Source organism: Euprymna scolopes, chromosome 5, assembly GCF_053919585.1.
Source record: "Euprymna scolopes isolate OS-2025 chromosome 5, ASM5391958v1, whole genome shotgun sequence".
Lineage (NCBI taxonomy): Eukaryota > Metazoa > Mollusca > Cephalopoda > Sepiida > Sepiolidae > Euprymna > Euprymna scolopes.
Genome location: NC_136486.1, coordinates 105,910,306 through 105,936,534, shown reverse-complemented (window position 1 = coordinate 105,936,534; position 26,229 = coordinate 105,910,306). Strand labels below are relative to the sequence as shown.

At 32.9% G+C, this 26,229-nt stretch overlaps 1 protein-coding gene and 1 pseudogene across 1 annotated transcript in view; one reads left to right on the top strand and one right to left on the bottom strand.

Moving 5' to 3' along the window:
* Positions 1–26,229, top strand: part of LOC145276947 (tachykinin-like peptides receptor 99D) — a 775,418-nt gene that overhangs the window by 136,977 nt on the left and 612,212 nt on the right. The window lies entirely within an intron of this gene.
* On the bottom strand, positions 20,067–20,215 carry LOC145277280 (U2 spliceosomal RNA; annotated as a pseudogene).

The window sequence follows — 26,229 nt, the reverse complement described above, 5'->3', positions numbered from 1 at the left end:
AAAGCAAAGCAAGAACAGGATTTTGTGTGTTCCACCTGCTAAGATTCTTTTTAAGGGCTATATTATTCTACGCTACCGCGTGTGTCATGCTTTACGGTAGGAGCACGAATTGAAACTTGGCTCCTCGACGGATGCATAAGCTACTGTTATACACCCAACTCGTATTAAAATCCACTCGGGGTAATTTCCTCCAATCGCATCTGATTTTCACTTTAAGCAAATATTTAAAGTAAACAATGAGAGATCTGGAAGAGCTGGCCCCTCGTAGACCTTTTGGGGGCTGGTGATCCATGTCACCATTCTCCCTACTGCTAGGATTGCTAGTAAAAGCATTTTCTCCCAGTCAGCCGCGAGTGTATGTTGTTTATAACGAATGTTGTGTCAAGGAAAAGCGGGCGTTATAACTTTGACATACGCCATGAGTCCCCGAAGTCAGCTGCAATAGAAAAATACTTTGTTACTAACCAAAAAGGCCAAGAACACACACATACACATACATATATATACTAGCAAAAGTACCCATCGTTGACTGGGGTTCAAAAACAGCCTACAGAAAATGGATTCTGATTTATGAAAGTATGATAAGTTATGAAAAGGAAGGGTTGTAAAGAGATAGCTTCGAATTTGGGGGTATCAAAACCAAACCAAAATAAAATGAAAGTAAAAATAAAATAGATAAACCCCATAATTTATTATACCATACCGGTTCACGCCGAAACACTTATCACAATATCTTGTGGATCTATATTAAAAAACCTTTTTAAACTTTGTGACATATTTCCCTTCTATGGAGGTCAGGCGCGAACGAACACCCCATAATTCTATTATACCATATTTCTTCAAACTGAAACATCAAAGTATACTTACGTATACTTACGCAGATAGATATGAAAAGTCTTTATTAAAGTGTTTGCCTATTTCCATTCTGTGGAGGCCCGACGCGAACGCAGACCCCACAATTCTATTATACCATCCCTATTTAAGTTAAACATACTTATCAAAGTATTATTATGTACCTCTATAACAAAAACACTTGTAAACGTTTTTTTTTTAATTTTTCAATTTTTTATTGTCATTATTTGTTGACCAGGCGCGTACGCAGATCGGACAATGTTAATGAATCATCATTATGCCAGATCAAACATACCCATTCCTGTGTCTCGATAATGTTCTATCATTATATGTAATCAGTTTTTTATTATAGTCAACAATATAGGAGCCTATTCGTGATAATACACACACACAGACGTTCAGCCTTATATTATAGATATAAGTGGGAATGTGTATAAGGTCACTTCTACACCTATATACTCAACGAGTATTTAATGTACAGACTTGAAATTTGGTATATATAATATTCAGACATGTGAAAAACTTTTAAATTAATTTTCATCTGGGGAAAAAGTATGCTTAAAGGGTCGAAATTGAAAAATTGGTAGGTGGAGGCCGTCACCACTGCGCATGCGCTAATCGTTCCATATTTAGTTAAGAATAAGAAGGTTTGAAAATACCTTTTGGTGATCGTGCTTCGTTGGACTATTGTTATCGTACTTGACTTACTGTCTTTAGATTGTGGTTTCAATCTCAGTTCGAGTAATTTTTGTTTGTTGTATTTACAAGAAGTTAACTGTTTAGAAATAATACAATACTCGTATGCACATGTCTCAATTTCCTATGTAAGTTTAAGTTACTGTTATGTTTAGTACCGGGCAACGCCGGGTACATCTTCTAGTACATATATATATATATATATATATATATGTCTGTCTGTTTGTGTGTGTATGTCTGTCTGTTTGTGTGTGCGCGTGTCGGTGTGTGCGTGTGTGTTACATACAAGAATGTACGTTAGAAGATAAAAACACCAAAATAAGTCTCGAATGTTGTAGCAGATGTTTTCCCTGGGTACAAAATAGACTTTCCCATCTGTCGTCCCCACGGTATCCAAATATAGACACTATGTAATCCTCAATGGATTTATAATTGTGTTCCAGTTACAAATTCGATAAATGCATCTGAATAAAGCAATGAATGTAGTATTTGAAAAACCGTTTAATTGAAAATTAATATTTAAAATGGACAACGGATCTTCATGAATAATTGTATTTTAGAAATAGCAATACGATAGAATCCATTTATTACAATGTTATCGGAAGACCATTGTTATAAGAATCGACCAGCCGCGGTCATGTATATAATGCCACTGATACATGATGGATACATTAATTAAAATCTCGGTGGAAAAAACACGGATATGCAAAAGATGCGTCCATTCAAATTACGCGCTTAGTGATGATAATGATATTTCGGATGTGGACGTGACCGACCAAGACACGTCCAGTCTCAAAAATTAATAACGAGAACATACAGGAAATTTAACGAATACATATCTGAAACTATTTAAATCCTGTGCTGATCCGGGATATTATTCTCAAAGCTTTGCGAACGGTTTAACCTCTGGCATTCATGTTCTTCCTGTCGAACTCGAAATTAGTTGAATATATAATTTCAGTGTTTACTTCAATAGTGCTCATTACGTTCGTAGAGCTTAGAAATAATATGAAAATCTATCAATGGCAAGTAAACTCGGGAATATTTCCATATTCTATACTATTCTTGAGATTCGTAAGACGCAAATGAAAAAGATCCAAACTTACAACGCTATTTAAATCTTGCCGTTACTTTTAAATCATGCATGCACATAGTTTTATCTCAAGTAAAAACTAATACAGAAGAATTTATCTCAACCAGAATACTATTCACAACCATTATAAAAATATATGGTCGTATATCTAAACAATATGGTATAAATGCGGGAGCACCTCAAGGGTCTATCATGGGACCTTTACTATTCCATATATTCATAAATGTCTTCCCTGATGAAATTGTCTCTGAGATGGAGATATTTGCTGATGACACCACATCCTATAACAGGCACGAAAAGAAAACTAATGAACACATATCTAAGGAAATGGCAGAAACACTAGAGAAAGTTTCCAATCTGTAATAGGCAAAGATAGATGCTGACAATTGATGCTGCCAAGACTAAGTTTGTGTCCTTCAATAATTACAAGAAACCTTCTCAACCACCAATAGCAATGGCCAAAAACACATTACCTAAAAGTACTTCCTTAAAACTCCTCAGCCTAATGTTCACATGGAACATGTATTGGAACAGATACATTGAGAGTATTGCCAAAGCTGCTGCGAAGAAGGTGTGGTCTCTCTGCCGTGCTAGAATGTATCCTACACTGCTATAAAACCCCATTCGCCCATGTATGGGATACTGTTGTCACATTTGGGCTGGAGCATCTGCTACTAGTTTCTCACTCCTGAACAGGGTTGAAAAGAGAGTCTCCAACCTGATAGGTCCTAACATGTAATCTAAACGTCAGCCTATGTGCTATCCATGAAATGTTGCATCCCTCTTCCTGTTTTACAAGTGTGTTAATGCTGAATGCTCTGACGAATTACAATTGTGTCCCCTCGACGTAAATACCCCGACAAACCCGAGAAGCAGCTAAATCATACGCTATATAGTAGAGATCCCTAGGTGTAAGAAAACCTCCTACTCAAACAGTTTTTCCCCTGAAATGCTAGACTTTGAATCTCTCTGGAGGAATTCTGCTTCCCCAATTATACTGGCATGCAGAAGTGTACAGACATCTTACTGCTCATCTCCCTTCATAATATCCCAGTAACTTATGTCCCCGACAGCAGCCTTCTATTTCAAAGTGACGCTGTGCCTTGTTAGAGGTGAAAATTGAATATATATATATATTCCACACTGAAGTGCTATAAAATCTTGAAAATGTTGTTTCAAAAGATACTATGAAATATCAACTCAAATCTATATATCTATAAAAGTGAGAATGTGTTTGAAGTTAATTATCAACCCATATATTCAACGAATTTTAAATCTACAAACTGTAAATTTGGTATGTATTGGGTAATCAGACACGTTTAGAACTTTTTAACCAGTTTTCATGCAGAACAAAAGACGGTTTAGGGATCAAAATTTAAAAAATTGGTACTTGAAGGTCATCGGATTTTTATCTGTGTCAACTGTTTTTTGACTGCGCATGTGCGAATCGTTCACATGACAGCGCCCTTATAGATAGAATAAATAGGTTTGGAAACACTTTTTAAAGATCGTGGCAGGCTGATCTAATGGTTGTCGTACTTAAATTACTGTCTTTGTGTTTTGGTATTGATCTCAGGTTAAGTATTTTATTTTTACTTACATGAAGTGATTTGTTTAAAAAAGTATAATATGCATCAGTTTGTGAATTAATTAAAATTTAATATTTATATGTACTTACGGTCACGGCAAAGCCAGGCGGCCTGCTAATGTTATTAAAAACGAAGGAAGATCGACTAAGTGAAATGCTATTTCTAGATTAAGCATTATAAACAGACGAAAATGCGATTCTAAATTTGAGTCAGACAGTCCTACGAAAATGATATTAAATATTTAAGCCTTTAAGATCAACCGATGGACCAAGATTCATACAGAGATGTGTGGACGTATGTAAAATGAATTACGACGATTAAGCTTACTTTTTAAATGATTCGGATGCTATATAAAACTAGATCAGGACAGAATAACCGAGAGTATTTTATGAAGATACAAATATAAATTGAGGGAACGGCATAAAACGCGTTGATCTATGCAGGGAAGTGACGTAAGAGAACAAACAATCAAAAGTTTAATGCTGCGCAAAGAGAAAGATGCTATTTTCCTCTTTCGGGGTGTAAGACTGCAAACAGATCAAACATATTTTATTTAGCGATCTTTTCCCTGCTATATGTGAAACTAGCGGGGCTACCCGGCGTTGCTCGGGTGTGCTGAGTTGTGATGTAAAATAAAGAATAAATGAACGACGTTAAACCTTCTTTAAAAAATCGGAAAAACAAAAACAAAAAAGAATAAACCTGATGGAAAAATTTAAAAAAAAACGAATGAAAAAATGGCATAAATAACCTTGTATCAATATTATAACTTTAAAAATCGAAATATATATATATATATATATATATATATATATATATATATATATATATATATATATATATGATATCTCGGCTCGAACGCGAAATCTTAAAAAATGCTACTAAAACGACTGATCTATGCCCGCTTGAGATAAATTAGGTCGGTTTTAAATATTTAAACTGATTCAAGAAAGAGTTTTCTGCACATGCGAGTTTGGTTAAATCTCATGAAGGAAGGATTTTTTGTTACACCTCCCTGTAGAAAAGTGCCCAGTTGAGGGTGAAGAAATTAATGTTTTTAGTCAATTTTTCGATATTTGTCATCCAAGGTTCGACTTCAAAATGATTCCGATCTCGTGAAAATCCATTGCTTCCATCGAACGTTTTTTGCGAGACATAATACATACATACATATAAACATACATACATACATACATTGAGAAATACAGACATTTAAACGGACAGGTGAAATTTATATTATAGAAGATGAACCAGAAGGAAAACTTACCTGACATTATGGACTACTGCTTTATGATATAAAAATTGTTATTATAAAATCCTAATATATGATCAGTTTTTATAATATTCATACGCTAATCCATATGGGAACACATTAATTAAAATCACATTTTCCTATAAGAACAGAATGGCAAAGAGTTATATAACTTGTTAACTCAACCTCGTGATAAATAAATAATACTGTTCGCTTTGTATCTTATTTAGTACACACTTTTCTTAATTTAAATGGAAACCGATCTGGTTAAGGCATGATGAGACTTGATAGAAGATGTAAGAAAATACTACTTCAAGCTCAAAAACGTGCCAACTACATGTGTTAGATAAAATAGATTCTGACACAGAAAACAGCAATTGCTATTCTTTGTTAGAAACATCGCTCAATGAATGTGAGGACAAAAAGACAAGATTAGGATAAAAAAAAGTATCACAGCTGCAGAAAACAAAAGGAAGATTCATTTTTTACTCTTTGTTTTTTGTTTGTTTTTTTTTTCTGTTATTATATCTCTCTGTCCGGATTACAACGGTTGTGTTTTCGTACAAATATTCTAACAAGAAACTGAGAAGCAAACACATTATATAACAACGACGTGTGCACCCAATACATGTTGTAAATTGGAACCAAACAACTTAGAGCAATGCAAAACATTAACATAAAAGGGAAACAATGAGGCAATACATAAATCAGCCAAAGTAATTTCATTGAAAACTACATGACAGGTTCATTTCTAATCAAGCACAATGAGTTTCAATGTTAAGATTTACTCGATTTCCTTACACAGAATTGAATGTATTTTACCCAGAGTTGCCTCCTCCTGTCTAATAAATTTCTAGTGATAAAACATTTCTATTCTTGAAGGAAAATCCAATGAAGTTTTTTTCATGAAATGAATTTTTTTCTTGTTATTCGGCAAAAACAACACATATCAATTGAAACGTAGTTTTCTATTCCTCACATTCGATGGGCGATGTTTCTGACAAGTAGGAAAATTTGCTGTTTTCTGGATGATCTAAAACTTATTGTTTGCAAGTTTCTGATCTTGAAGTAGTAATTTTAACTCTTTACATCAAGCGGCTTAATGCCTTGCCTGGAGTGATTTCATTAAATTAAAAGTAACCGACTACTGTTATAAGAGTCAATTCTATAAGAAGCATCCTTTAGTGGAAAATTATGTGCCAACATGTTTGTTCATGTTGCAATTAATTTTCTATAGGTTGCTACATCTAATGAAGCAGTGAGCAGGGAAGTAGTTCAAAAGAAACATATTCCTCGAAAAAAGGGTTTTGGATTAGAACGTTTTCCAACATTTATTCATTTCTGCAGTGGAACGGTGAGATGTTGCTTAACACCGAGTTTTCGGGAATACTAACATTGAGGTAGCACGATTGCATTAGTTTCGCTGGCGCATTTTACGTGGAAGTGTTTTGTTTTTTTTTACGGCTTGTCGCGTTTGGCTACTATTGCTCGGAGTTTGTCAGAGCACATGTCATTGAAATACATGTAAAACAGGCACAAGGATGCCACGTTTCGGCGATGAGACAGAGGATGGAGCTTAGTTGATAGTTCAGGACCTATTTGGATGGCGACTCTTTTTTTAAACCCTGTTTAGGGGCGAGAGACTAGTGCAAGACGCGCTTGCCTATATGTGGAAACAATACCTCATAAATGGGCGAAGCGTAGCCTTGTAGAGATACAGGATACTATCAGGTGTGACCAGCCTTGTATAGAACAACTTCAAATATACTAAAGTCTATACGTGTAAAATAAAGATTCTTAACGAGTCTATGGCTCGGTTACATTTAATTTCTGTGATTCTGCAATACATCAGAGGCAATTTGAACTCCATTTCGCAATTTAATAGGCCGCATCAAATCTCAGTTTGAATTAAGTAGCTTTGGTTATCTGTCACTTTCCTTTCAAGACAGATAACACAGTAGATTTCCAACTAATCGGCTGTCGCGTCAACAATACGCAATGCTTTCAATTTAATATATCCAGCTATTTTTCCATTAAAATGCACACGCGTGCATTGCTGTTAAATAGAACGCAGGATTTATTTCACATTGCGCAATACGTGGTCCGATGACAATTCTTTATCAGAAACCATCAGGCGGGACTGTTGTGTCGCTTCATAATAAAAGGGATGACAGGAAAAAGGGAGTCACGGATACAGTTGAGATTATAATGTGTTCATTAACGACATGTTGATAGAAATACGCATGTAAACCTACACTATAATGCATACACATCGATGCATATACGCAAGACTCTATATGCATGTATAAATGTAATATATACAAATCTTCTGTAAAGTAACCCTATTTAAGGAACAAGTAGCATTTTTTCATGTTGACATGTTTGGTGTAGATAATGGCTAATACCTAATGTTGAATGCATCCTGGTTTTATTGAGCTGGAAATATAATTATAAGAAGTCTCCAGTTACATTTATAGCCCGTCTAAGACAAATGGTCGCTGGTATTTTTCAGTGATCTCTCCTGCATTCCTAAAATGGTCACTCATCTGTTACTGTATATGTTTAGCGTCTCTTTAGGTCTGTGCTCTAGTGAGAGCTAGTGTGTCAACTTGATTATACCGGTACGTGAAGATCATCGTCAAATGTGTGAATCTTTTCAAATGCATGCTAAAGGATCTATTTCAAACTTCAACTTGTTAATGAAGTTGACATATTGTTTAAAGGCATCATCATCATCATCATCATCATCAGTCTGCAGTCTAGTTGTAGCACTAGAAAATGTTGTCTTAAGACACCAGGTTCCTAACAAAAAATACAGGGAGCATTGATGGTATTGTTTTTTTTGTTTGTTTGTTTGTGTGTGGGGGGGGGTTGTTTTTTTCATTTCCATTTGCAAACCTCAATTATTTTGCCGCAAAAGAAAACCGAAGACAACAATTATCGTCTATGATACAAGCATAGAACGTTTACGAACGCGACTGAATTCGAAATTAAATAACCCGAAAATGCTGATATGCCGTAAAACAAGACAACGGAACCAAGCACTACGAATAAACATTTGAGGACTTAAAGAACTTGAAGCATACGTACGACCATATTTGACATTAAGTAACACAAAATGTATTTATATGTGCTAAAACAAAACAAGCAAACCAAACCGCAACAGATTTTTTTACAAAGAAAAATTTATCATTTATCAAGGCTATAACATTTATCACTTATCTGCAGTCACACGAGGATAAGGGTTAGTGAGTGTAAATCTAGGCATAGAGGTCAAAATAGTGTTGCACTAAATGAAATACGTAGTGTAAAAAATACAGTGATATGTGTGCGCGTTTGTGTGTGTGTTTGTGTGTGTGTGTGTGTGTGCGTGCGTATATGTGGTAATGTGATTGTTCGGTAATACTTGGCGTTCGATAGGATCATATTCACGTAAAGAAGCTCAACCACATTTGAGAAAAAACCTTCCGCCTCGTCTATTTGGTCAAAATATGTGGCGATTAGCAAGTTATGCAGAAGTGCTTGCAATGCAGCTTCAGATCTGGATTTTTACCCTTGAGTTTTCGCCGTCATTTCAGCTAATGATTATCTATCCGGTAGCAAATAAGCTGAAATCATTTTCCATTATCTAACGCAAACCAGAGTGTCAATATCATTATGCTGGATTCAAATGTTTACAATATAAAAATATCTTAAAATATAAAATATCATATTTTTTGTTCTGGTCGTCCACTTCTTTTAATCAGTTAACTACCTTAGTTTAACGACTTTTAATTCGTACTCTTTTTTTCCGCGTATATTATATATATGTATATATATATATATATATATATATATATATATATATATATATATAGAATATATATCGTCATCCACATACAGTTATACAAGCAACTACATCAAGCAAGGACCGAACTCCGGCCGCTCATATGATAGTCGGAGCTTCTAACCGTTGCGCTCTTAAGCTACTGATATTCGGGTAGTAAATTAACAATGTTTTGACATTATCCAAATACATAAACTCAAATTGTCTACACAAAGAGTATCGTTTCATACGCTAATGGTAATTTGTATATCAATTTCCAATATGCTCAACTCAAGACAGGGAGCATTATATATATATATATATATATATATATATAGAGAGAGAGAGAGAGAGAGAGAGAGAGAGAGAGAGAGGGAGGGAGGGAGGGATAGATAGATAGATAGATTGTTTTACATGTAGAAAATATAGTTAGAACATAGTATCTATAAACACTGCGTGTTCAGGTATATACTATAGAATAGACTAAACCATCTTGCCACAATCTGGTTGAGTAAATGCTTTGCTTACGTAATTTTAAATCAACTGGTTATCAGCAGCATTTCCGGTATCCATATCAGTTCATAAAATATTTGACTGTAACACATTTTAGAAAATGTTACTTCTATATAACTTTTTTTGTTTTCATTTACAGTTCAAAACAGTTTAAGCGGCATAGAGACACGTCATTGATCTCCCTTCTAAATTATGTCATGAAATACAGTTTTAAATGCCTTAAGAGAGTTCTTCGGTGATGCACTGCCGACTTCGGAGTGTCTCATTTTATGCACTGTCGACTTCGGAGTGTCTCATTTTATCGTCTTAATCAGCAATCCTCACTTGACTCCGGGCATGCAAATCGTATCCTTTGCGTTGCAAAACAATCGTTTTTTAACAGTTATCGTTCTTTTTTTTTCTTTTAAACGACTCGCCAGCAGGCATCAGCGACTCAGTCAAAGAAAATATGTTGTGAAAATTACACACACACACACACACACACACACACACACACATATATATATATATATATATATATATGTGTGTGTGTGTGTGTGTGTGTATGTGTGGGTCTGTATGTGTCTGTCTGTATATATATATATATATATATATATATATATGTGTGTGTGTATGTGTGTGTGTTTATAGATGTATGTATTATTTCTCCCTTACTCTCTTTCCTTTTCTAATTCTATTTGTATTTTCTCGTTTTTTTTTTCACCCGCTTGCTTTTTGACTATGTGCATTTCTTTCTCTTCGCGTCTCTATTAAATTAGCTGATTTTCGTTTCATCATTGCAGATATTTATCACACACCAGTTCGTATATTCGAATCCATTCTGATTCATCCGCCTCCATCGACCCGCTTCTATCTATCTCTCCGTCTCTCTTTCCTCCAATCCCTTCCTCTCTTCTTCCTTCCTCTCTCTCTCTCTCTCTCTCATGCACCCATTCACTCTCGTTATTAATCTAGTATCATTCCCTTTGGGGTTTTGTTATCAGCCGCTTATATCGCTGTGTCGCCAACAAAGTAAACGTCTTCAAGATTTGATTTACTTCTTTCATCTATAAAAGCAGAGTTGCTTGTTCTCTCCGCATTATTCAAACCAAATTTCCTGTTAGCAATAGTCTACGACTTTATCAAAAATTAGTCAGGTGCAACACTAATGTTAGTTTCTTGTAAATAGCAGAAGTACCCGCCATTTGCTTGGTGATAAACTTGTTGAAATGCTTGTAATCTTTTCTTATCGCGTGAGATTAGTCTCCTTAATTAACGTAACGCTACTAAAAGCTATAAATTATTATAACTATATTAGATAGACACACACATTAATCTATAATATAAATCTCACCTGTGTGTTTAAATATATGTATGAATGTATGTATGTATGTATGTATGTATGTATGTGTGTATGTATGTATGTATGTATGTATGTATGTATGTATGTATGTATGTATGCCTAAAACTTTAGATAGAGCCGACGAATTTTCATGAGATTTGCATCATTTTGAAGGTCGACCTTTTCGGACGAGAAATATCGATAGAATGGCTAAATTCATTTAGTATTTTCCCACAGGGAGGGGTCGCTTTTTTCGCCGATATTTTCGAAAGTCATCTTCTCTTTTCGATTGACTTGCCTTGATTTAAACATTCGTCACTTTCGGTTTAGTGATGGACGCAACAGCAAAGACGTTACTTTTTTCACGTTCTTTTCCTTCTTCGCGGTACGGATTTGAGCCGTCGTGCCTACTACCACTTTCTTTTTTTTTTTTTTTTTTGCTCCAAACACCCTGGCAACGCTGGGCACCAAGGCTAGTAATAGATAATATGCACTGTAGAGTTTGAATTACTTACTATACACCATTTCTGATTGCCTTCAGTCTCTCTATATATAAGTTATAAGAACGTGACATATAATTTGCCTTGTGAATAAAACCTGACCAAATATTCAAAATATATAAGGAATTTAGATTACTCACCATACACCGTTATCGATTGTCTGTACAAGGGTTTGTCAGGACAACCTGATAAGAGTATACTTCGCCCTTACCAGTTAATCCTCACCGAATATTCAAAATAGCATAATATTCAAAGTTCAAATAGGTCCGGTCGACACAAATTATACAATGGCTAATACGAAGAATGATGCACCTTTTCTTCTGTGATATTTATTAAAGTAGCAACACTTTGGTGGAAGCTCCACCAGACTAGTTTAATTTTGGACCTGTACTAAGAGACACCCAGGAAAATATATTATAACAGTTAACTGATCAATTCGAAGGGAGGATAAAATCCATTTTCTTCATATTTTATTAACTTAAGTAGAAACGTAGTTGAACACCTGAATACATATATAAATCAAATGTTCGCCTTAGGAAAAGTTCTCTTGATTTCTGAGACTTTACACAGATGGAAAATGAAAAATAAATTAATTAATATATTTTCAGTTCACATTTAAATGCAGAGATAGATAGATAGATAGATATATATATAGATAGATAGATAGTAAGATAGACCGAGAGAGGCTTGAAATAATAAATCCACTTTCAACGATAGTTTTACCATGCAATGAAATCAAAATGTTGATATGTCCTTTGAAATTATTGACATTATGTCCGACTCCTTAGACTGGAAGCAATTATTACCTACTACACTGAGGATTGCGTAAGCAAGAAACACTTTGTCGGTAAAAATGATTGATATTTTCTCATAAAAAAGCATTATTATAAGGCCTATTCAACTAGAATTAAGCTTCTATACAAGAGTTATAATAAGGTGTCAACTTTAGCGCAAAGCAATGACACAGCGTGTTATTAATAGGGCTATGACAACAGCATATTCTTGTCATTGTTTTGACTCTCAAATATATATCCGACATAGGAAACCACAATTAATCAACCGAGAACCACACCACTCTTCATAAAAACATCTAAGATATCAATGGATATATACCTGAGAATAAAAACAAGGAAAATAATATGCTGTTGTCATGGCCTTAGTTATTAAACACTGTCTGACCGGCTTATTTGTCTGCTTACGTCGATATTATGTATAAAACTTAAATCTCGTTCTTTTCATGTGATAATTCTTTGTGGTCCAGAGGTTAAATATCGTTCAGTAGAGTCAACGACGAATCTGGAACTGAGTTCGAATATTGCGACGGACAATAGTTGTCACTTTTTACATTGATGTTTGCGTAAGCATAAACACTATTGTATAAAAGTAAAATAATTAATAATTCATAAAACATATATAAAGATAGAGATTCTAATGCGTTACAGTATACGGTATTATCATCAAATGATTTGTTGATCGTTCATATTTTTTCACAATTTAATTCGGCAAAAAAATACTTGAAGGGAGGTTAAAAGTACTTATGCAAAGCCACCAACGGTTTATCTTTAATGGAGATCTAGTAAGCCTTACATTTAGGTTTTTCCCTGGACAATTAATAAATTTATTTTTTAGGAATATTTTTACTTTTAACCCTTTACGTTATACAATCCTATAAATAGGACAACAAATAATGTATTTATTAAAATATATAAGATAATATATACTAGTATTGCTGAATTCAGCATTATTCTGAAGAAAGATAAAAACCATCTATATTAATTAACTTCTCTTTGAGGATTGTTGAAGCCATCTTAAAGATTATTGTGGAATTTGCTAACATTTTATTTTATTCGATGACGTCTGAGTTTTTATAAATGAGTTTAGAAGTAGTAAGCCAATTATTTATCGTCGAACGTGCAATCTAACTGGGTTTTTACTGCTTTGTTCCTCGCCATGATTTGTAAATTATCTTGAAATGTTCTTGTAGTAGTAGTAGTAGTAGTAGTAGTAGTAGTAGTTTTGGGAGGAATGTAGTTCCCCCCATTAAAAACGACCTCGTGTCACATTTTGCTTTTGTCGGGGAAGCAAAGAACTACTACTACTACTACTACTACTACTACTACTAATAATAATAATAATAATAATAATAATAATAAACAACGTCTTTGGATTTCTAAAATATATCACACGTATCCAGTGTTATATTTGTGAGAAATTCGATATTTCGCACTCGAAATAAAATAAAAAGAATATGTTTTGTTCTATTTAGATGTTCTAACCTATTTTAAGGAGTTATACAAAGGTATAAAACATTTAGACATTCTGTGGTTTTTTATCAACTAGGATAGGGATTAATTATTTAAGTAAACATTCAACAAGAACGTATTTGCATTAGACATCATAAAAGCGACCATGTTATAATCAGTTGGGATGGAACGCCATGATATTGTGTACAGACGGATAGTTCTAGGAAATAAACCATGCTCATGAAATTTTCGTTTGGTTTTAGGCGCAGATAGAGCCTGGTGAAAATGATTGACAGTTATTGTCGCTAGACACGTATTTTTATGAAACTATTTTTTTTTTCTTAAGGGGCCTTAGATTTGGAGTGCAGTCAAGCAGCTACCATAAAAATGACGATAGAGGTAAGATAAACTCGCAAGATTTCTTTTGTGAGAAGGAGAAAGTAAGGAGGCGAAAATGTCTTAGTCCACTAGATTTTAAAGACGATGTTGTAATCTGTCCTAGCAGGATCGAGTATTCTTAGGAACTATTTCCCAGATATGACAACCGTACTCCATATTAGGACGTATTTGCCAGCGGCAACGGTAGACGATCGTGTCTGGTGTTAAATGCTTTCTGGAGAAGGAATCCAGGATAAGTAAAACAAAATCAGAAGTCGTCTCGTGTTCAATTTGCCTGACTGTAGGATGTGCGTATTAATTAAAACAAGAGACTCATAAAATGGGGTAGCTCTTTCATCGTATCTCACTAGCGACTGTGCTGTGTAATGTTTTCTCTTTCATTGCAATCATTTAACATGACATAAATCATTTCTAAATGTTCAACTTAAAATAAAAATACCCTTGTAATTAAAATAACCAGTTTCCTATTCTATCCGCTATCAGATTACGCTAAATCCCACAAATATATGTGCGTATATGAGACTGCCGTAGGAAAACACCATTCGAATCAAATATCTACTAGACATAAGATAGAGCGGTGATTTAATTGATTTTTGCAAAATGATGAATGGCATCTCTAAATATGGTCGACATTTTAAAATATTTCCTCTTTATCTGAATTGTTATTGTCAATGCAGATTTCAAAGGCGAGATCGATTTACGGTTTTAATGTTTTTGCTGATCAAGTAATTATTTTGGGATCAGATTACCATATCAAATTTAGAACATTTGAGTAGAACATTTGAAAGTGGCATTATTCGTAAACAAAAGGGTAAAAATAAATCAAAAGTAACTTCGTGAGATATCTCGATAAATATATTCAATAGGACTTGAAATGTATAATGACCGTGTATTCATTGCCCATATAGTAAGAAAAATAAACAAATATATAATAATAATAATAATGATAATAATAATAATGATAATAATGATAATAATAATAATAATAATAATAATAATAATAATAATAACTAGTGGGACCTGTGGAAATTTCACAGCAGCATTTTTCATATGTAATATATTGTTGCTGGGCATGCTGTAAGTGTTCTGTTCAGCATGAATGAAGACACAGTCATATTATTTTCGTTTTTTTATTAAAACTGTACTGCCCCCTTACTAAAATATTAACCTTGATATATTTTTGGGGCTGAGTATTTCATTACAAACACACCCGTCAATTAACTCACATTTTATCATTTTTCATAATTATATCGAACACCTTACTAAAATAATAACTTTGAGATATTGTCTAGGCTGATTATTTCATTATAAACACACACATCAATCAATGAATCAATAATAATAATAATAATAATAATAATAATAATAATAATAATAATAATGATTATCTTGTGGCAAATTGATGTACCCATTTCAGGAATAATGAACTTAATCAGAGACTTTAAATACAGTTACACCTACACACTCTAGAACCGTTTAGTGACATTCATTTATCACTCGCTTTGGATCCCTGACATGCCAGTCGAGGTTTCGACCGATGCAATCATTTCGACAGAAATTGGGTCGTGTCGGTGGTTATTTATCTGTTTGGTTCAGGCATTCGTTCACCATCTCATGTCTTCCCTCCTCTTTCTGGGGGTGGAGTAAGTTTACTACTTACTGCCTGAGGCGCCTTGAGATGGGTATGTCGACGGGTCTACTCGGGAAATTTTAACAGGCCAAAGTGCTCCTCCTTAGGAGGCGGTGACTATACGTTTCCCCTACTTGAACCATTGTGTCACATCTTTCTGCGGTTAAAGGAATATACATAATAGTGATTAGTGGTAGTTATTTTCTCCCGTGATCAGGATGTGTTATTCCGTAACATATTTTGCTAATAAACTTGTTTGTAATAACTAGGGATATGACGACAGCATATTGTTTTCCTTGTTTGATTCTCAGGAATATATCCATTGATATCTTATACATTTTATGAAGAGCGACGTGGTTCTCTGTTGATTAATTGTGTCTATGTCGGATATATACTCAAGAGTCAATACAATTAAAATAATATGCTGCTGTCATATCCCTACCGTATCTGTCTTGATAAGACAAGACTACTACTACTACTACTACTACTACTACTACTTCTACTTCTACTACAACAACAACAATAATAATAATAATAATAATAATAATAATAATAATAAAATTATTAAAAATAATAAAGTTAATAAACACGCATGCCTGTGATAGCATTATTCTTGGCAGATACAGCACACGAAGTTCGTGAAAGGTCAAGAAATATGTAAAGACAGAGGAGAAATAGCACCAAACTTCGACTGTAAGAGGTCCTGGATATGACCTTTAACTATATCTGATGGTGAGGCCTCAGCTTGCAGGCTTTGGGGAGTGTGGAGCCACCCCTTAATTGCCATTGCTCCCAGGTCCACTCTGACCCGGAGTGGTAGTACCTGTGATGGTACCAACTATGGGTTAAATAGAAACTGACCTAAAAAAAAACAAACAAATACATTCTATGAAAAACTTCTTCAAAATCACTGGATTCGGTATTAAATAACCTGAAAAGGGTTGATATGCCGTAAAACAAAACCAACCAAACCATCGACTGTAAGAATGCGAAATTACTGGAATATTACAGAGGCTTATTATCCTTTAGACTTCAAAGATCAATGGTGGTTGATAACGAAAAATAAGTTGTATATGGCCGCTGCAATAACGCTATATGCCCTGCACACTTTTGGAAAGGGTGAAACTGTCTGAAATAAGAGCGATGTATTGGAAATTGGATATTTTTGATTAGCAGCAATCACTGATAACGACATCTGTAAAATCGAGTACGTATAAATAAAATTGAGGAGAGTTGTCACCCAGACTCGAGTATAAAATCACCAGTTTTTGTCGATAAGTAATATAAGATAATGTCCTGTGTGAGAACTGCTAGTGAGTAAAGATAATTACAAGGGTTAAGCAGGATAGAAAGACAGAGGAGAGAGCGATGACCAAACCTCCGCTGGACAAGTGTGAAGAGAACTGGGACCTTGGGGAGGCTTATAGCCACTGAAATTCCAGTGGAGACAATAAGCCGCTGCTAGTGAGAAATCAATGGTGAGAGGCTATTGTGATAAAGCACATTTATTTGCAAATGGTATCGAATGATGTGGTGATTGATGGATATCTAGGGAGGCTTTTTGTCGCTCAGTGTCCATGGAACACAACAGGTTTTCAATGTGAAAGCTCCTTGTGAGCCAGTAATAATAATAATAATAATAATAATAATAATAATAATAATAACTAGCGGGACCTGTGTAAATTCCACAGCAGCATTTTTCATATGTAATATATTGTTGCTGGGACTGCTGTGGTCGTTCTGTTCAGCATGAATGAAGGCGCAATCATATTATTCTACTTTTTTATTAAAACTGTATCGCCCCCTTACTAAAATAATAACTTTGATATATTTCCTCAGCTGATTATTTCATTACAAACACACCGGTAAATTAACTCACATTTTATCATTTTTCATAATTATTGAATATGTTACCATGTTCGACAATAATTTTTCATAATTTCAAGCCACATTATCGCCCCTCCCTTTACTAAAATATGAAATGTGATATACTGTATTGGCTGATTATTTTATAAAAACACAAAACTATCAATTAACTCACATTTCATTATTTTTAATAATTGTTAGATATGGTACTAATTTTGACAATAATTTTTCATCCTTTAAACCCACCATATATCACACCTTACTAAAATAATAACTTTGATATATTGTCTAGGCTGATTATTTCATTACACACACACATCAATCAACTCACATTTCATAATGTTTCGTAATTCTTGGATATGTTACTAATTTCGACAATATTTTTTTATAATTTAAACCAACGTTGTCGCCCAACCTTACTAAAATAATAACTTTGATACATTTGCTGGGCTGATTATTTCATTACAAGCACTAATCAATTAACCTCCATTTCATCATTTTTCATAATTCTTGGGTATGTTACTAATTTCGACAATCACTTTTCATAATTTATACCCACATAATCGTCCCGTCCTTAATAAAATAATAACTTTGAAATATTGTCTGGGCTTATTATTTTATTACAAACACACTAATGCATGAAATCACATTAAATATATTTTCCATAATTCTTGGATATGTTACTTTCGACAATCATTTTTCATAATTTTAACCCACATTTTCGCCCTTCCTTCTTATATCACACCTTACTAAAATAATAACTTTGATATATTGTCTAGGCTGATTATTTCCTTACAAACACACCAACCAATAAATTATATAATATTTCATCATTTTTCGTAATTCTTGGATATGTTACTAATTTCGACAATAATTTTCATAACTTTAACTCACTATGTTGCTTCCTTTTACTTAAATAATAACGGTGATATATTGCCCGGGCTGATTATTTCATTATAAACAAATATATCAATTCTGGGTATTCTTATAGTATATATGTTTCAACTATCTTATCCAATACCGGATGACTCCGCATATTCTGCTAATATATATCGTTTACCTATCTCATTCGATCCCGGGCGACGCTGGGTACTTTGCTACTATATAGTAGCAAAATACCCACCTATTTTATTCAATACTGGACGACGCTTTCTGATAGTATATATTTGCACATCTCATTCAATCCCGGGGCTGACTTCATATCCGCCACCCCACTGTTTAAAATAGACATTAAATAAAGTAATGTTTTAATCGTAAACTGCTCCAGCCATTTCCGGGACTGACTTTATATCCCCACACAACTGCTAAAAACATACATGAAATAAAGTAATGCCTAAATAGTAAATTGTTTCAGTCATTTCCTGACCGACTTTATATCCCAAACCCACTCCTAAAAATATACATGAAATAATGTAATGTCTAAATAGTAAGCTGTTTCAGTCATTTCTGGAACTGACTTATAATCCCCAACCCACTGTTGAAGATATACATGAAATAAAGTAACGTATAAATCGTAAACTTTTTCAGCCATTTTCGAGACCGACTTCTTATCTCCTATCCTATTGTTAAAAATATACATTAAATAAAGTAATGTCCAAAACGTCAATGGTTGCAGCCATTTCCGGAACCGACTTCATATTCCCCACCCCAATGTTAAAAAATATACATTAAATAAAGTAATGTGCAATGCGTAAACGGTTTTACCCATTTCGGGACTGATTTAATATCCCCCATCCCACAGTTAAAAATATACATTAAATAAAGTAATGTTTAAATCGTAAACGGTTTAGGTAATTTCCGGAACAGACTTCATATCCCGTAACCCACTGCTTAAAATATACTTGAAATAAAGTAATGTTTAAATCATAAACTGTTTCAGCAGCTTTTCGAAAGTAATACATAAAAACATTAACACGGTTAGGGATTAGGCAACAATTTCTTCAATGTTAATTTCTGAGTGTAGTATCAGTTTCAGTATTCCAGTGACTTAAATCCCCCCTTTTTTGGTCTTGGTTAATGGAGAAAAATCCTTCATTACTGATACAATTTTTATATTTGTTATTGACCAGAGTGCCCCTTTTGGGGAGCTGGTTTCCCCCTAAATTTATAACCGACCTCATGTCCAATTCCGCCCTTGTGAGGAGGCAAGTAAACAACAAAAAAAATAATCAGAATGGACATTTTCCAGGGCATTTTATAATTAATCAGAAGTGATATTTCCAGGGCATTTTGTAATTAAATCATAACTTTTTCCTGTTACATTTTTAATATTAAAACTTTGTTACATTAAACATAGTATCTATTCACAATGCCTCCCCACGAGACAGATTTAAACACCAGTGTTGTTTTTAAACGTGGATAAAAAATTGTCTTAGTCGTAAAGGAAGAAAATGAAACGTAGCACCTGAAGAACAGATACTACCCTTTGATCTTAGCCAAAAGGCCAAGAAAGACACATAAGTTTTTTTAGCTTTGCCTCAACAGCGACACTAAATTTTTATTTTAATATTTCAAATTTTCCTTTTCAAGGGTGGCATGGTTTATTTGGAATTAGTCCACTTTTTGGAATATTCCACTTTCCTTTTTTTAGGGATGCACAGCATAAAAACGGACGGGGCGATAAGCGTAATGAAAATAATAATAATAATAATAATAATAATAATAATAATAATAATAATAATAATAGTAGTAGTAGTAGTAGTAGTAGTATAGGTGTCCCAGATGGGATTATGTGTTCAGGTAAATGTACACCAACTGGCAAAAGGAGATAAAAAAAAGAATATTTTGTAATGGGAGCCCTGGGGAGTGTGACAAAAAGTTTGTTTTCATAGATAGATTGAGAAAATTGGGGTCCATCCCGATGTTCGAGGTCATCGGAAGAGTGAGTTGTTTGTAACCACCAGAAAATATTGAAACTCTAAGAAAGTATGATGCCGATGTGATTTGTTATGAACCAACCATAAGCATAATATAAGCATTGTCAAACGCCAGATGAAAAAAATCTGAGAACTGGGATGATGATGATGATGATGATGATGATGATGATGATGATGATGATGATGATGACGACGACGACGACGACGATAATAATAATAATAACAACAACAATAACAATAACAATAACAGCAGCAATAATAATAATAATAATTATAATAATAATAATAACAACAACAATAATAATAAAAACAACAACAATAATAACAATAACAACAACAACAATAATAATAATAGTAATAATAATAATAATAATAATAATAACAACAATAATAATAATAATAATAATAATAATAATAATAATAATAATAATAATAATAATAATAATAATAATAATAATAATAATGGAGAAAATAAAAAGAAGAAAACAAAGTCGAATGACACCATTGTATGCTCAGATGTTTTACACCTTATCAGTCCTGTGCGTGAAAAATGTTTCCCGGGAATAATGTACATTTTTATAAAATGAGGCATATTACACTTTTCCCAATAATCTTTTAAGTTGAGCTGTGCCGGTTCCCTACTTTTTTTATGTACGTCCATACAGATATCAAAATGATGCTTCAGGTTTTGTGGGTGACATCGTAACTAATTCTGTGTGTGGTCTCTAAAACTAATTTTAAATTTCATATACAGACGATAGTAACAACAAACGACACTTTAAGTGAAATTCCACTCAAATAATAAGAAATGAAGGTAATTATGAACTGAAGATGTACAGTTTATGATGGTGTAATAGCTTGCTTTAGGAAGAGGATAAATATATATTTATTTCTTATGAATCGACAAAAGATAACTTCAACTTTGACCATTTTACCGAAGGCAAAGTTGTAAAGTCCTAATTCTATTATTCATATATAATTTCCAAACAATAATACACAATTGACTGTGTTTAAAACGGAAATACTTCAGATTAGTTTTTAACTTTCTTTGCATGGATTCTCTATAACCATTGTAGGAATAACGTTTAGACGTTTAAACAAATATGTACGGCTTCCGCTATTGATTTTGCCCCTGCGTTTATAGCTTAAAGAAATTAAAATTATATTTGTCAGTGCACGAAAACTTGCACACAATATGAGATCACAGTATGGGAATTATGTAAGGCAGGAAGGAGAGAAATGTAGTATATCTATATTCCTAGAAATGTGTTTGCTTATGTATTGATATCTATATTAAAATCCAATTTTTCCCCATTTTTTTAAACAGAAAATTCAATTTTCTTATATACGGGTCGTGGAATTGATCAAGCAAAATGATCAAACTAATCTGCATATTCGTTTAAACATTCATTTTAATAATTTAATTTAATTTAATAATTTAATAATAAGTTTTTTCGGTTCCCTTATAGGTTGGTTGGTTGATTTTTTTTACGGCATATCAACCCTTCTCAGGTTATTTCATGCCGAATCCAGTGATTTTGAAGAAATAAATTTTAATAGAAATTTTTTTTTTTTTGGGGGGGGGGTTCAAGTCAGTTTCTAATTCAACCCATAGTTGGAACCATAATAGGTACTACTACTCCGGGTCAGAGTGGACCTGAGAGCAATGGCAATTAAAGGATGGTTCCACACTCTCCAAAGCCCGCAGACTGGGGCCTCACCATCGGATATAGTATAAGGTCATATCTAGGACCGTTTCCTTATAGGATGATCATCGTTAGTTAACTATTACGTGTAATTATATTCATGCAGATATTCTACATGATTTATACTTGCTTATTATTTGCGTAAAAAAGTTAAAGTAAACACAAACCTCTTTCTATATATATATTCATGTATGCGTATATATATATATTTGTTTAAAAAATTGCCTATCAAACCCCTCTTTCAGTTTTTAGTCTACAGACATGAAACTTAATATAAATGGTCTTGAAAACTTTATATTTGTGTTTTAGTCTGGGGAAAATCGGTGCGAAAGTGTGAAAATCAAGAAATTAAATTTGTTGGGTGAAGGTCATATATATGCATGAGTAACGTAATAATTATTAGTTTTTGTTTTAATTTTTAGCCTTGCAGCAAACATGTTTGCATAACACAGGCACTAACGTCAAAGGAAAAAGTAAATGATAAGCGCGACGTTTAGGTTTCGATTCTCGGTGGTGGCGGACGAGTCACTTTTTAAAAACTTTTGAAATCATTACTATATATTGGGTCCAATGTAATATAATGATAAATAAAAAATCTGCATTAATAAAAATATCTGATGTTAGCGCATTTTACGATGGGGCAATTCCGAGCGGCATGCTAGTATATATATATATATATATATATATATATATATATATATATATATGTGTGTGTGTGTGTGTGTGTGTGTGTGTGTGTGTGTGTGTGTGGGTATGTGTGTGTGTGTTTGTGTATATATATATATATATATATATATATATATATATATATATATATATATATATATATATATATATATTAGCATTTCAGCGTGGCGTGGCCCGGGTATTTGGATGTGCATGCTTCGGACGTACTCATATGTTGACGAAACCCGATCTCCAATATTTGAACAGGACAGGGAAAAGAAGGAAAGGGTATATTATCTGGATTTTCTCGAAGAGGACTCCTTTATGTGTCAAATACTCGAATTTAATTTCAATAGATGAACAAACTTATCTTTTAAAATGTTACATTCTATTATAAATTATGCATAGTAGGAAATGCAAATATCAAAATACTTATATTCTGTTATATTCTGTTTGCTGTTGGATGTTTAATTCAATCCCGGACAATTCCGCATACAATTGTTAATATGTATATACAGCTCACTTTTATAAAATATTGATAGAATATAGAGTCGAGCAATTGTTTGCTCTTTTCCAGAAAACAAAAAACAAAAAAACAATACAAAAACGCAGACATACGAATAATCTCCATGTCTATTTACGCATAAACAGTCGCTATAAATAGATTGCAGACTAAAACAAACATGGCTCGGATATGCGTACTTTTATATAACAAATCTCGTTTTCTCTTTCAGTTATTAAATTATATGCAAGTGAATGCTATAATTTTGTTCAAATGCATTTGTTCGACTATATTAGACTGTATTAAAGAAAGGCTCGTATAATATCGCTCATATAAACAACAGTGCAATACTCTGCCCAGTAATCCATTATTCACCCAATTTACCATTAGTTTTATGTCCCTACACGAATATAAAAATATGTTTAGAATCCTTATTCCAATTTGGATCTGATATTTTATTCTAAAAATAGAGCTAAGGCTTGGGACTTATGTGAACACAAATTTAAACTCAGGGGATCCTGCTAAACTTATAACTAGAGATCGTATATAACGCAAATAAAACATATGTGGAATTTCTAAAAGGCAATGATAACATATTAACATTATATATATATATATATATGTATATATATATATATATATATATATATATATATATATATATACTTTTTTATTTTTTTTATTACCGTATCTTTCTGTTAAGTTACATTATTGTTTCAGCTACCCGACCGTTTTTTTTTTGTTTTTTGTTTTTTTGCTGTCTGTAGCATCCTCAGACTTTTACTTTCTGTAAAAGTCTGAGGATGCTACAGACGGCAAAAAAAAAAACGGCCGGGTAGCTGAAACAATAATGTCACTTAACATAAAGATACGGTAATAAAAAATAAAACACATATTTGCTCTACAACAGTATTGAGCACTTTCTTCAGGTTTTTATTAATTACCATTTCTACTAAATATATATATATATATATAAAAGAAATGATGGATGAATTCAAATACATATATATATATATATGTATATATATATATATATATATATATATATATATATATATATATATATATATATATATATGCACACATCCGCTTGACTTTTGAATCTTATCACTGACTATCTGGTAATTGCATATTTTAATAAAGGGACTATACAAAAAATTATGTATATATATATATATATATATATATATATATATATATATATATATATATATATATAAATGCGTATGGGCATATGTCAGTGGCTAAGGTATTAGGGCGGAGATTTGCAATTCGTGTCGATTCTAACCGTTGCCATCCAAGTCATATACATATATGTTAGTTTTGTCTCATTACTATTTATTCGGTTTAATATAATTACCGATAGAGAATTGTCTGTGTAATAATAAATTCGTTGTCTGCATTAATTAAAATACCATATCTAAACGTATCTTACGATACTGACTGGGCAACGCTGGGCAACGCTGGGCGGCTTTCTATTTTAGTATAAATCTACATTAAACTCTAATGTATTGGAAATTCATTTTTTGAATTTTATAACAGCATGCCTCTTCCAAAGAAAATATTTTAGTAAACAGTACGAAATATAACGTGTTTTTTTTTTCTGACACAGCACATATCCATTATTACAATTTTCCTTTTTTATGTCTCTTTGAAAAGGAGTTTTTTTAATATTAATTTTAGCCGTAACAATGCCTTTTTATTAAAACCGTAGATATCCAGCTTTTATATGAATTAACCAAATAAAAATGCAAATAGAATCCAGCTTTGATTAAATTTCCATAATACTAAAAATGACTTCTAAATGTGATCAGCTCTCGTTTCCTCTCAAAGGAAACATTTTGGTGAACATTACTTTTATTTTACTATGAAAAGTAAAGTCTTGTTTTTTTTACAAATACATACCAAATTGCAATAAATATAACTTTTACTTTTCATGTATCATAAACAGTTGTATTTTTATAGCAGCATGAGCTCATTGTACGTTTTAAAATTGTTCTTTGATCCGAATTGGTCAATTGTTCGATCCCCTTCGTGTTTCTATCGAATCTCTAATATGCGATGTTTATAAAAAAAGATATTTTCAGACATTTACATTGATGTTCTGTGCCATCGGAAAGCATCAGTGTCATTTATAGTTATGTAATCCCAATTGAAATTCATTTCCCTTTTTTTCTTTTCTTTTCTTTTTTTTTCTTCTTTTTTTTTTTGGTTGTATTTCCCTCATAACAAGACTATGCTGTTTTACATCCAAATGATATGGAATAGCGGAATTTATTCTATTAAATTCCCCGAAATCAAATGAGTTATATAACTTTAGATCATTTTCAGATTATATCGTGACAATTAGGCTTTTTTTTTACACACACACCCACATACACACACACACAAATAATTCTTCTTCAATCAATTTTCGTTTTGTTTATTTTCTTTGCAACATAAAAGGGAAACACGGAAAATGGTAATATAATTATCTCAACCTTGATAACATTCGAAAGCGCCATTTAAAATACATCTGTGTTTTATGCAGATTTATTCTAAATTATATTTCAAAGAACTCCCGACACGAATTGATTTGCATTTTCGTTTTTTTTTTAATCCATACAAAATTTTCTTTCTTATCCACAATTTCGATACACCTTGACCTTAACTAAGCACGAATAACGATAATCCAATGTAAAAATAAGAGAAGTATACCTCCATTCGCAAGTCAAACCATA